This window comes from Periophthalmus magnuspinnatus, chromosome 9 (genome assembly GCF_009829125.3).
Source record: "Periophthalmus magnuspinnatus isolate fPerMag1 chromosome 9, fPerMag1.2.pri, whole genome shotgun sequence".
Taxonomy (NCBI): Eukaryota; Metazoa; Chordata; class Actinopteri; order Gobiiformes; family Gobiidae; genus Periophthalmus; species Periophthalmus magnuspinnatus.
The window spans coordinates 30,587,951-30,600,712 of record NC_047134.1 but is presented as its reverse complement, the minus strand read 5'-3'; positions in this window follow the sequence as shown (position 1 = coordinate 30,600,712).

Below are 12,762 nucleotides of genomic sequence, written 5' to 3'. Positions count from 1 at the left end.
GTACATGTCTTACAATGACAGTAATCGTCTGCACTCGCTCCACCAACCTGTGAGTCAGACCAAGAATGTTCAAATCAGGGACAGCATTCGAACCTTTGGATTAGAGGACAAGCAAGTGAATTACACATTACCCACATTAGTATCTGGAGTCCCCAATCAATCAGAAGACTCATGAGCTAGCAACGTTTTTCTGACAGGTTTCCCTAACATAGATGGATAATATGCAGAGAACATAATTTGATATACTAATTTGAGTGGAAATGGCCAGAATGGTGAAGGTCAATGTTCTTTAAAAACAACAAGAAGTACTTTGGGGTTACTGGATGGGCCAAGCATTTTGAGCAGACTTTCTGCACAACTCGATATTAGCTTTGGCTCATTTAGCGTAGCACCTCTAGAGTTTGTTGAGCTAAACTACATTCCTCCCACCTCCTGTAGCCAAATATGTTCTTTGACACTGGGCTGTTACCACTGGCTCATCCATCAGGTCCTGAGGTGTGAGAGAGACAGCACCAATGACGCAGGCGCCACACACAGATACAGTTTGGACCTGTGCAAAATGAACTAGCAAAGTTATATGTGGTAATCAGTGTTTGGGCTGTTTGAGACATATCTGAGAAATGTGAACACCAAGAAAATAAAGTGCACTGTAGGTATTTGCACCTCATTGCAGTCAGTGTGCTGTGATTATTGAGTAGTTCACAATTCAATCTCAACTCATACATGGAGAAACTATAGCTAATATTCTATTGATTTCCTTGTATATTTACAGTTAAATATGACCACAGCATTCGTGAAAACACATGTAACTGGTAATTAGATCAGAACATCAATGTTAATTGTTTTTTGGTTTTTTTTTGTAACTTATATTTTATTATTTTCAAAGATATAACAATAGAACAGTGAACAATCGGTCAGCCGTCATTTTAAATACAAAAAACATTTATACCAGTTTTCTTTATATTTTTCCTTTTGTAAACTTAAAATATATGTGAGTCTCTCCATAGCGTGAATTTCTTCCACAATGTCCCTCCAGTTGTCAAGCGTAGGGGGGTCTTCCTTGTGCCATTTGCGTGTTATTGGTTTTTTTTTTGATGCTGCCAGTAATATCTTGATCAAGTAGTAGTCCTTTTTTGGGATATGCGCGTCAGTAGTCCGCCCAAAATACATCGTTATTCATGTCCTTGATAGTGTTTACCCCAATATTTTCTCAATTTCTTTGCCCAAAGTTTCCCAAAATGTGATGAAAAATCTGATGATGTTCTTCCAGCAAAAGATTCTCCAATTTGTTGAATTAGTTGAGGTTATCTGATTTTGCCAAATTTTATTCCAGTTATCATCACTTATTTCTTCTTTAATTTCTTTCACGTTAACTGGTTTTAATGTACTATTTTGAGCTGGTGATTGTGGCACGTATAGTATTTTACATTAACCTGGCTCTGGAACAGCTCTCACTGAAAGTCGGGACAGGCGGACTGAATATTTGAATCTGATTGGTCGAAGTATAACAACAGCACAACAAGCCAAAACATGTCACTTTTGTAATGCTAAAATAGACCAAAGTTCATTTGTCGGCGTCACCGTTTGTGTTTTGGTTCACACTTTTCGTCTTTGGCTTCCACACGAACATCAGTACTGCTCTGTGATTGGCCCGCCTGCTGCTGGTCAAATTTGAACCTCACAGTGGGAGTATGTCAATTTTTATGACTTTGTGAACACACAAATATTGTTAGAATCCATCTTGCTGTTAATTTCACACTTTTGGACCACATCGAAACATTCCAAAGTGAACTAATGAGAACAAGGCTTTTGTAAATAATCAAGTGGGCTGATGTTAACACTCGTCTGGATTGTTACACAGTATGGCATTCATTTATCTATCTTGCATTGAATGGCTTTTTTTCCCCACAGATCTGACCTGTAACTTGGCTTGCCTGCATGGCGAAACATTTAGTGCCATAGTAGCTGAAACCATTCAAGGCAACGGAATAACATTATCGTTGGGACAAACTAGTAACCCTTTTAGACAGTTTTTTTTTCCCCTCAAAGTAAAAGTTCTCCATCAAAATAAACAAAGTAGTTATCTCCATTATCTCCTCCAGCTCTGTCCAGTAAAGTAAAGCTGGCTGTATCCCAACAACAGTACAGTAGAGTGAGTCCAAACCACAAATACCCGTCCGGCATCTTGTTTGCCACCACTGTCCACTGTTTCAGATTACTGTCCTCTTTGAAGCTTTAGAGGGTTTTCCCCGCTTCTCTGCCAGAAAACATTGGGTCATATGCAGCTCTCTCAACCCACGACCGATCCAAACGCGTCTGCTTACTTAGGCTTCCGATCAGACAGCTCCAACAAAGGGCCCTGGTGTGAAGTCTTTAGCGATTTCACAGCACGGTCCTCATTGAAACTTTAGCCCTTCGTGGTGTGACGCTCCCGGAACAATGTGGCCGAAGAAATTCAAAATGATGGCACGCTATGGATAAAGTTCAAACGCAACACAGCAGCAGCGAGGAGATAGTAAAGAGTCGGAAGGCTTTCATGGTTTGAGGTCGGGCCAGTTCATAACGCTAGATGGTAAAAGTCGGGGCACATGACACTTCATAATACACTGCAGTTATGCAAGTTGGACGGTGGTTGAGAATAGACAAAATGGTGGAGCGCGAGTCTAATCTGCATCATTTTAATTACAGTTTGTCAAAAGTTTATGAAAAGATAAACACAAAACAAGGCGTGGGTACAGTTTTCATGGCTATTGCTGTCAGTGCTTTTTCATGCTACATAGGCGTGTATTACTCAGTTACATTTACTCATATACATGCACAAAACTTAAAAAATAGTAACAATGCAATGGACTTATGTAAGACTGAAGAAGTGAGGCGGCCAATCTGCCCCATCACCGCTTCCTTCCACCCAAGGGCCCAACAACTGAATGCACTATACAGCTAACAGCCCCACTGTGTCCAATCCAACTAACCAGGCTATTTATCCTGTTAGAGTATTTTGCAGACACCATATTTTAACTCCTGCTTGAGTTAAAGTTTTAATACTAAATCTACAAGTGAAAAAAGCTTCATGCTGGAAATAAATACATATTTTTGTCTTTTTTTTTTCCTTCACAGCTAATTCTGTTATGATTTAGTTCATTTGTTTTTCATTTGTGTGGTATATCCTTTGAAACTATCAGATTTTTCTCATTTATTTAATGTTTTGCACACCAATTGCACTACATCTTTATTACAAATTATAAATCAGTTATACAGGGGTGTCAAACTCATTTTCATAGAGGGCCACATCAACAAAATGGTTGCTCTCAAAGGACCAGATGTAACTTTAAGACAGTATAAATGTAACAAAATGTAACCAAATGTAATGTAAAATAAATGCAACTACTTTTTAATCTTGTTAATTAACCCTTTCTATATTTATTACTTGTTCAAGGTACAAATATTGCATATGAATTTGCATAGATATGAAAAAAATGGCTGTGTAACTGTGTGTCTCCTGATAAACTGATATTTTAAGACAGTCATACCTTTTAATTAACCTTGTTGCGGGCCACATAAAATGACGTGGCGGGCCACATTTGGCACACGGGCCTTGAGTTTGACATGTGTGAGTTCTTACATGCTTTACAATCACTATTATTTGAGAATTTGCTTGTCCCAGTACTTTTTTTAAACTCCTGCTTGAGTAATTTCTGGGACCACTTTGTCACTAATAACTAACTCTTAATTGAGTAAAAAGTTTGGCTGCTCTACCCCCCTTTGCTATTGGGTCACTTTAGTTAAAATACACTCGCTCACAACAGTCGGCGATGGGGATGAAAAATCTCCCCCTTGTTTTGCTCACACAGCACGAGGAGCAGCAAAACAAAGCTCTCGACTACAGAGAAGAATGGCTCTCACAGTCCCAGCAAAAGCATAAATCAGGAGAATGTGCAGGTGAGAGGAGCGAGGGATGACAGAGCGCACGTCGGAGGATGTGGAAATCAATGGTGACACATTAGAAGTATTAGTTATTGAGAGGAGGAGACGGATGGAGAGAGCAGAGTGGAGGAGAAGAGGAGATGCACTTAAATGTGTCGCTCATTTGTTCTCACACACTCCAACAGATATTACTTACATTAATGGTGTGTTAGGTATTAACACTTTACGGGGCGGCCGTGGTGCAGAGGACAGCCAGTTCAAACCATGTGCACATAGTGATTCGCCATTTTTCTGGCACGGTTGGGTCAATTTGGTGGGGCCATCTCCAATTTAGTTGTGTCTCTATGCTCCAGGCACGGCTCTGGCTCCAGGGGCAGGGCTCTGTTATGTGAGGACTTGACATAATGTTTTCTGAACTATACTTTTTAATCAAATGCCCAATCTCGGTAATTCACAAAAGGACATTTAGTAGCGTTTGTGGTGTTCAACTTCAACTTCAATTTCAACTTCAACTTTACTTTATTTGTGTCTCCCATGGGGCAATTAGTTTTACAGCAAAGAGAATAAAAAATAAAAAAAACACATAAAAACATTGAAAGGACACAAAAAAACAAAACAGTACATATTTGTCCATCCACAGAACAGGAAAAATACACAGTGGTAAGTCTTGTGACACAAAAAACATGAGTAAACTACTAAAGTAAAACTACTTCTGGTTTATCATCAGTTTATTCCGCATTTGTTTCACTTTTCTGCACCTACCGTGTTTTAATGTTTTGATGTCTCTTTCAATGCACTGTGATCTTAACACGAGGGTCATGCATCGGACAAACTAAACAGGAAACATCTGTTGCTAACATACACTTGCTTTGTTTTGAAGTGATCCAAAGTTATTCCTCACTTACCTTATCCATTCTGAGCATCCTAATTAAATTATTCACCACGATGAGTTTATAAGTGCTTTTCACAACTTTCCAGACCAGACCAGAGAGTTTTACTGTGACGGTGAAGCAGGCAACAACAACTAGCATGCTCACGTGCACTTCCTGATTATCAGACAATAAGCTGAGCAATCTGATACAATATATTTGTACAGGGGCAACTCAATTTTTTCTCAAATGCCTGGGGAAAAGATTTTGTTCATGGCCTCTACAGCAGTGGTCCCCAAACACCAGTCCGTTACACATTTGCTACCGGGCCGTACAAAAACATTTATCAGCGACTGCATCTTCTCCGACGTAACATTTGCCCCAACCATCATGACATACTAATAAGCTTGTCCATAGATATATAATGAAATCCTGATAGGAAATCACCACAGAAATCCGTTTGATATAATGGCTAGTATATTATATCTGTGCTAGATCTGCTCTTGTCCTCCACGATGATGTATTTCGTATGACACATCAGACACGTTGCCCAAAAGTAGACCAAAAGCAAAAGTCTTTGGAGAACTTTTTGCAATGAAGAAAAGGCCAACTGATAAGCCAGAAGAGGAGACTACGCCTTCCAAGGAAAAGAAAGCTAAATTTAACAAACAATAAGCTTTGGCTCATGGAGACTAAGCACTCTGGATTAAAAGATGAGGCTTTAGAGTTTTTTGAAAGAAACAAACATGAACAAGAAGGAATGAAGAAACAAGTGCAGGGCTCCCACTGATTCAGCGGTATAGCGAGTTGTATTTTTTATGCACTTAACTTATTTTTGCCACATGTAGAACCAATGTTATTCCGGTCCGTGGTGCAAAAAAGGTTGGGGACCCCTGCTCTACAGTTACAAGCAGATTCCCAATTGACCACTGACCAATCAAACACTCTTTCATGCAAGCAGTGTTTTGTCATTTTATTGTTTTTTGTTTTTACCTTTCTTTCATCAGGCAGAACATTAAGAACAGAGAACAAGAATCTTATTTACAGTGTTAACCCGGGATTGCTAGAAAGCACTAGGTCGATGGAAGAGGGCAAAAATATTTACATAACCTACACCGTATATGCACAAGATCAAATTATGTGCATAAGAAAACAATGCAAAGTACCCAATCCTGGAAACTCAAACTGGCATTTACGCTGATTAACTATACATCTGGCCAAAAAAAACAGTAAACAATTTTCTAAAGACGGATTTTACTTCCTAAAAATATTGACTGTTTAGAGCAGTGAAAAAGTACTTGAGAAAATGAGGTACATGTGCCAACTTCAGTAAATTAGCTGTAAAGTGCTGTGTGCGTTTTGGGCTGACTGCAGGCGGACGTGAATTTAGAGAGCAGACATCCATCCATCTCCTTCACACTTTAAACAAGCCCGACACACTGTTAACTCCGACCTGATCGTCACACAGAATGTCTGCATTCTAAGGACGTTTATTCATGTTTTTATTAAAGATACAATGTCTTTGGAATCCCAAATTCTTCATTCATCCACAAGTGTTTCATAACAAAGGTTTTAAAAAGTATTCCGCCTCTACAGTTGATAAAGTGGTAATGAAAATGTTTACCTGTAACCAGCATGGGTAGCACATTGTTTAGGCTCATATTAACCACACCAGAGAACCACAACTTTGAACCCATTCTATCCAAAAAAGGGGGATCATGACCGAGGTGACAGGTGTATGTTCACTTTAGAGCTCATATTTGCTTTTGGTTATCTTGGAATAGGTATTTCAAGTTTTTAAACTTAAAATAATTCCTGCATGTGGACAATGTAAACTTCACCTTCGTTTCCACCCATCCATTCCAGCCATTTTCACTTCCGCTTATCTGGAGCGGGGGCATTAGTCTAAGCAGAGACTCCCAAAATTCCAACTCCAGCTCTTCCGGTGGGATCTCTCAACGTGGAGGAACAGCGGCTCTACTCCGAGCTCCTCCCGTGTGACAGAGCTCCTGGGGTGTGGGGTACTTAGGCATTGGAGCATCCTCTGCTGTCACCAAGGGGAATGAACTCTGAAAACTTATTTCCACACTGGAAGGGGCGAAAAAGGCACTTTAATTCTGTTGTAATGTTGTATTTATTTGTTTAATTTGAAATACATTTCTAATTATGTTTTTTTTAGCTTTTGATGGTTTTGATGTGCACAAACAGGTGCACATGTAAAGATAACGGCTCAACCACAGGTACACTACATTTATGATCTAACTGGGATGCTACACATTTCCATGGAAACAAGCCGGACGACAGGTCAGGTTTGTGGAGATGCAAGCTTGTTCACAATCAGGATGCATTTTTTTCAAAGTGTTTCAGAGCAACTAAGAAAAAAATAATTCATTAATAAAAAAAACAACAAAAAAACATGCTGTCTATTTTTGGCTAAGAAAGTTACGTACTGTGGCTTTAATAAATCAATTCTAAATCAGTTCTCTTTCACAGTTTGTGTAAAAAGTGTTCTGTTAAGCAGTGTTCACTTTTGGTGGTTACATGTGCACAAACCGGAAAAGAAAAAGATGATGACTTAGCCACAGGTACACGACACTCATGATCTAACTGGGATGCTACACATTTCCATGGACACAAGCCAGAGGCCGGGTCAGGTTTGTGGAGATGCAAGCTTGGTCACAATAAGGATGCTTTTTTTCTACATTTTTCAGAGCAACCAAGATTATAAAAAAAAAAAATTTGGCTAAGAAAGTTACATGTAAAAAGTGTTTGAACTGGTCTTTTGTGTTTTTCCTTCAGTCAGCACAAACAGTTAAAGAGGCTGTTTAAGAAGTGCATCTAACCCTCCCTGACAGTATGTTACCGCTGTGGTCCTATTGTCTCACAGCGATGCCTTTAACAGTGTGAATATTTATGTGTTCTATATGTCTGATCCCAAAGACATTTACGAGCCCCTCTAAGTGCAGTCTACACACGGCCTGTCCTGCAGAGGAAGCATTAGGCCTACTCATTATTCAAACATACACTGTTTCACACTCTGGAGCGAGCATGAGACTAAAGAGACTCTGATGGTGAACAGTGGTAGAAAGTATCAAAGTAAAAGTACTATAGCACTGTACATAAGTTACAAAAAAAATAGGTATCTGTACTTTTCTTGAGTATAGTTTAAAGTGTTTTACTGCATTTGAAAGCAGGTATCTGTACTTTCTACTGGATTTTTTATGATAGTTTGAGACCTGATGAAAAGTCTTCATTAGGACTTTATTTTTAACACATCATAATTTGAGCAAACAAAAATATACAGCTGGGGAAAAAAAATCTTTATCAGAAACATCTGAAGCCTTGTAAGGCCTCAAAATCTGTGCAAAATACTTTTTACTCTTTAAGTACATTTTTAACGGGTACTTTTATACTTTTGCTTAAGTTTTTTGTTTTTTTGTTTTTTTTTTAAGTGATACTTTTACTTTTTTACTTGAGTATTCATTTATTTATTTGCTCTGGGATCTGTACTTTTATTTAAGTAACAAAATGGAGTACTTCTTCTACCACTGATGGTAAGATTGAGAGAGTTATACTTTTACTTTGTGAAACCCAAAGTGGTGTCATAGAAATGTGACTGTATTGGAGGATCTGGTTAGCCTTATAGCATTAAGTCATTTTTCAAGGATTTAGGGAAAATATACAAATAAACTGCCCATGTTAATAAGATGACTGGGACAATTTGTGTTTTCTGGCTGTAAAACTCTTTCTGATTGGCTGAGGATGGAGCCAATAACACCTACAGATGCTGCAGAGTGTGGAGTATTAGAGAAAAAGACATTGAAGACTATTAAATTTCCCTTAAACATGATTAAGGCAACTTGCAACTTCCTTTTAAGAAGGCACGCTCTATTATTATTAATTAATTAATAATTATTATTATTAATTATTTTTTGTACTATAACATATGTAGTTCATTACTTTATTTTATTTCTGATAAGACATAATATAATAAGGCACTATAATAACAGACACCAACATATAACACTGCCAAATATAATCTTTAAACACCCTAAAAATGCATATTTCACCATCACAGGCTTTTATAAAGACATTTAATATGGAGGGAGGGATGTGTTCCAGACATGTCCCACTGGGAAGAGGCTCCGGGGAAGACCCAGGACACGCTGGAGGGACTATGTCTCTCAGCTGGGAACGCCTTGGGGTCCCACCGGGGGAACTGGAGGACGTGTCTGGGGTGAGGGAAGTCAGGAAGTCCCCGCTTAGTCTGTTGCCCCTGTGACCCAGCCCCGGATAATTGAAAGAAAATGGATGGATTAATATGGTCAACTGTTTTAATAATAATAAAGAGCAGAACTTGACTTTTCTGTTTAAAACTGCAGAACTGATTGGCCCCAGATCTTCATAGCGGCATTTCATGGTAGCTCAAATGCAGAACAATAGATTTTCTCAAACATAAATGAATCAATCAATGTAAAACTCCGAGCAAGCTAAAAATGAGGGAACATCCTTATAACAAGTCTTCTTTAATGTAAGGAATGAAAAGGCCGAAATGCTTTGAAGTCACGATAGACTACTTTTACTGTTTTTGGATTGTTTTTTATTTATTTTTTATTTTTTTCAAAACTTCAAAACAAAAAAGTGATTGGCAATTTTTAAAACGGTGTCCAAATTCCTTCCTTCCTTTGAAACCTTTTATATATCCCCCATAATTTAACTCTATAGATGAAAATACTAGTCACAAAAAACAAAACAAAAAAACAAAAAACAACAACAATGTATTATGTATACTTCTGCATTGACACTGTACAATGCCTCGGATCATAGTTACTCAAGTAAAAGTGTCACATGAAAAAATATACTTAAGTAAAAGTATTAAAGTAACTGTTTAAATATGTACTTTAAGAGTAAAAAGTAAAAGTTTGCCACACAAGTCTTGTTCATTTGTTTAAGTGTAAATGTAGTGATATTGATTCAAAATGATACATATTTTGGTCGACAGTAACAATACAAACCAATTTATTATTTTTTCTAATGAATTTTTTGTTTTCATTTTTTTTTGCTCAAAGCCAAAGTTTGAACTCGAAAACTTTAGTCAGAATATTACCACAACATGGTACAAAAAAATAACCCCTCAAATTAGATGACTTTAAGTAGTACTTTTAGAAGTACTTTTTAATTTTCAGACCAGCTCTAAATGTAATAGAGTACAAATTACAGATACCAGCTCTCAAATGTAGTGAATTAAGAGTAAAATGTACTTAAGTCAAGTACAGATACCTAAACATTCTACTTAAGTACATTGTTTTACTACTTTTACTTTGTTACGTTCCACCCCTGCCCGTCTCGCTCCTTCTGTTATCCTGGGGAGGCAATGACTTTTCCACTTGTTTACATAAAAACAGGTGCAGACGGATTTATTCGTCCAGGCCGTTGAACGTGGTTATTAAAATATCCCGTGACCTTGCAAACACGGATTACACTGCTCGTCTGCCCCAGCGTGAAGCCTGCCCTGCCCCAGTCAATGAGCCCTGCGCCCGGGCACAAACACGCGGGCGGAGAGGTGCCAGACGGCTCTAGTTTCGGATCAGATTTGTGGTTTTGTGAGTGTAAGTGAATGATATGTTTCTCAGGGGGCAAATAAAATAGTAAAGAGGTCTTACAGGGTCTTCATGAATGCCGTTCTGTTTGCGTTAGTCCAGTGCCTACAGCGCAGGACAGAGTCATGTGACAATGGCATTTTTCCCGTTCTGTCACGCTGTACACACTTGAGTGGTGAAAAGGCGTGTGCCATGTCACTTTAAATGTTTATATAAATTTATATGGTCATACATTATGCTAAATTGACTTGTTATCTTTCAGCTATGAATGTTACCTTGTTAAAAACATACTCAGAGTCGTGCTTTGTTTCATTCACACATGTTTAAGTAACCCTACAATATTAGTCTGTCTACATCTCTAAAACTCAAAAGGCTCTGTCCCACCTTGTGATGTCATGAAGTGGTAGTTTTCACATTAACAGTTCCTTTTACCTTTTGTTCAGTAGAGATTGGCAGTCCAGGACTGGACTTATCCAAATGATTCTAATGAAAGTATATGGAGTTTAAAAACACAGTGGAGCACTTTCTGTATTACCACATGACATCACAAAGTGGAACAGAGTGTTTTCTGTTCGACAGAAGAAATCAGCCTGAATATGTAGGATTTGTGTGTTAAAGATGTTTAAATGAAACAAAACAAAACTCCAGGTATGGTTTTGATGAGGAAACATTATAACATAGATCAGAAAATAGCATTATACAGGCCCTTTAAACAGCACATGTTTTTAAACGTGCTCTTGAGTATCTTTGATTTGGCATTTCATGTTATTAGAACTTAAAATAATATAAAACCAGACATTATTTTCCGGCTTGGGCACCAATCCCATGTTGTGCTCCATCTACTGGCAGAAGAACAGCCATAGAGAAAAAAATAAATAAATAAATCTTAGCTAATAATGAACATAGACGGCCAATGTCCAATGTGTTGATGTAAACACGCAGTTGTAGACATTGTAAGGTTTCTAACAGTACATATATACATGTATGTATGTTCGTGTGTGTGTGTGTGTGTGTGTGTGTGTGTGTGTGGGTGGGGGTGTGTGTGTGTGTGTGTGTGTGTGTATATATATATATATATATATATATATATATATATATATATATATATATATATACATACATACATACATACATACATACACCCCCCCCCCCCCCCCCCCCCCCCCCCCCCCACACACACACACACACACAAAGCATTCTGACAATTACATTACAGTGTGGATAAATACATGACACAAACACTATAGTTCACTTAGTTCACTTTGTGAGCCATATTGCAGCTGCGGCTGTTTTTATTTTGTAGTATGTCATGATTCAGACCAATGTAGTCAACCACATCTGTCTCTCTCTCTCTCTCTCGCTCTCTCTTTCTCTCTCTCTCTGCCTCCCTCCCCCCTCTCTCTCTCTTTCTTTTTCTCTCTCTCTGTTTTTCTCTCTTTCTCTCAGTCTCTCTCTCTCAGTCTCTCGCTCTGTCTTTCTCTCTTATTCTGTCTCTCTCCAGTCTCTCTCTCTCTCAGTCTCTTTCTCTCGCTCTCTGTCTCTCCCTCCCTCCCTCCCTCTCTCTCACTTTCAGTCTCTCCCTCCCTCCCTCTCTCTCTCTCTCTCTCTCTCAGTCTCTTTCTCTCGCTCTCTGTCTCTCCCTCCCTCCCTCCCTCTCTCTCACTTTCAGTCTCTCCCTCCCTCTCTCAGTCTCTCTCTCTCTCCCTGTCTCTCTCTCTACCTCTCTCTCCCTCCCTCTTTCTCCCTCTCTCAGTCTTTCTCTCTTTCTCTTTCTCTCTCTCTCTAATTGATAAACTAAACTGATTGAGGGGCAGTGAGTTGTCCATGTCCTACTGTACGTGCTTTTTGACCTTGAATTTTGAAAAAAGTCCGTTCAGTTAACAAACTAAGTAAATACAGTACTGATAAATCTGGCAATCTCTATCAACCAATCAGAGAACGACAACAAGGGAAACGTCAGAAAGTTACATTCGTTTAGGTAAGAAAAGGAGTACATCCTATTATCTGTCAAAATATAACCACAGTTTTGTTTTTGTTTTTTGTTTTTTTTCCGAATCATTGAATCATGAAGAAAGTCAAAGTAAAATGATGTATTGTGTATGTGGTAAGAAGGTGTGTGCGTCTTTGGATGAAAAGTATTCTTTTTTTTTAATTGAAATGAAACTATTCTTTTTTTAAACAAAGTGAAAACGGATTTATACAATACAGTAGTCAAGGCAACTCTGAAAGCTGGAAAATTTGAATGAAAAATGATTCTATAAAAAAATGTAATGAAGTTCCAGTGGGTTTTTGAATTAAATTTATTTTTCTATATTTTATTTTATTAACAACATATATATTTATTTATTTGTCCTAAAAATGAAGCTAAT